The 1,840-nt window shown below is 31.1% G+C and overlaps 1 long non-coding RNA gene across 1 annotated transcript; it reads left to right on the top strand.

Annotated features, from left to right (window-relative positions):
• The first annotated feature begins 1,001 nt into the window (after window positions 1-1,001).
• Window positions 1,002-1,305, top strand: LOC111496032. Its single transcript, XR_002720413.1, has 2 exons — window positions 1,002-1,050; window positions 1,227-1,305. It is a non-coding gene; the product is annotated as an uncharacterized LOC111496032 (long non-coding RNA).
• The last annotated feature ends 535 nt before the right edge of the window (window positions 1,306-1,840 follow it).

Genomic DNA, 1,840 nt, shown 5'->3' on the forward strand with positions numbered 1-1,840 from the left:
AAAAAAAAAAAAAAAAAAAAAAAAAAATTCTTTTCTTTTCTTTTTTTCTGCTGAATTTTCGAAGTTAACAAATTTATATTAGAAGTCGTATTTGTGGCAGATATGACAAAACTAAACTATCAAGAACATATTAAGAAAAGTATAATATGTTTTGTCTTCATTCACATGCATTCTAGGAAACTTTCTCTAGGAGGTCACCCAATATAGAATTGTTCTAAGTAAAATAAGTTTAATCATGAAGTTTCTATAACTGAGCTACCTAAAAGAAAGGTATACCTTGAAGGTATAGGGAGTGACTTTCAATTTTTTTAAGTCTTTCTTAGTTATTCTATCCTCAGGATCAATGTGGTCTCGGTTCATTTATATATCTCCCATTTACTCGGGTGTCACATGCTCACCAACTTACGCCTTAGTTCATCACCAACTACATCTTACTAGGAGAGGTATTACTTTGATATCATTCAATAACGCCCTATACCTAGGGTTCGTATCAAGATTCGAAATCCAAATTCAGCAAATGATGGTCCCAACATTCTCCAACACAATGGTTATGTTATTTACTCTTCACTTTGTAAGAGTGAAGACTATCCCACATACCAACACAAATCCTTCTAGTATGTTTTGTCCTCGTCCACATGCATCTTCCGAGAATTCTGAGGAGGTTACCTATCATAAAATTTTTCTAAGTAAAACATGTTTAACTGTGAAATTTCTATTATTAAGTCACCGAAAAAGAAAGTGCACCTTGTTTGTATATGTAGCAACTTTCCATTCTTTTAAGTTTTTCATAATCATCCTATCATCGGGATAGCTCTCATTTGGATGTAGTCTTATTTTATTCATGTACCCTCTTTTACTCGAGTCTCAGTTAATAAAATATATCTTTATGAGAAAATATATTACTAAAATATCTAACATAAAGTATAGTATCAACATTCAATTTTTATGATTATTGTAACAATAATAAAATAGTTTCCATGGGAAGGAATGTCCATGAAAAGAGTTACTTTACTTTAAGCAGCCAAGAATGGGTCGTGATGAAAAAAGATAGTGAGAATCGAATTATCTTGAGCAGTGGAAAAATTAAGCATTTGACTTATATTTCTTAACCAGTTAATCTATGTTTAGTTTAGCTAGAGGCAAAATTAAACCTTCTTAGTTATGGTTCTATTTCATTAACCTTTTCATTTGTTAAGTAAGAAATTGGATTTATTTTTCATTTTCAGAATTACAAAGTAGCAAGAAACTTTGCATCTAAAAATGATGGGATATAGACGGGATCCATTTCTTATCTTGGTACCAAAATAATGACTTTACATATGCGTATATAGGATACGATATAAAATAATTTTATGAACACATGTTAAAGCTACTCAATGCAGGTATCGGATATGATATACGAGGTCAACCTTACATGTTATAACATAATTTATGATATGATCTACGAGGATATACTTTACATGTTTATGAGACACTAATAGACTCACTCTATGCATGTTTATGATATGATATATGAAGTCATATCCTATATATTTAGGACACACCTGACGGACTCACTTCTGGCATGTTTATGATATGATTTATGAAGTTATGTCTTACTTGTATGACATGTATGATAAAGTTGCCCAATGCATGGATGTGATATGATCTACATGGTGCCCTACAAGTTTAAGTTATATATATAGGTCACGCCCTTGATGATTGAAATTTTTCATATAAAATTTGGAGTACAATTAGCTACAAGATCTAAAATTCACTAAACGTGGAGAAAGTAAATAGCATTTGGCCTAACTAAGTTGAAGGTACGAACCCTATATCTAAAAATACACTCAGAGTAGTC

The sequence above is a fragment of the Cucurbita maxima genome, unplaced genomic scaffold (genome assembly GCF_002738345.1).
Source record: "Cucurbita maxima cultivar Rimu unplaced genomic scaffold, Cmax_1.0 Cma_Scf00022, whole genome shotgun sequence".
Lineage (NCBI taxonomy): Eukaryota > Viridiplantae > Streptophyta > Magnoliopsida > Cucurbitales > Cucurbitaceae > Cucurbita > Cucurbita maxima.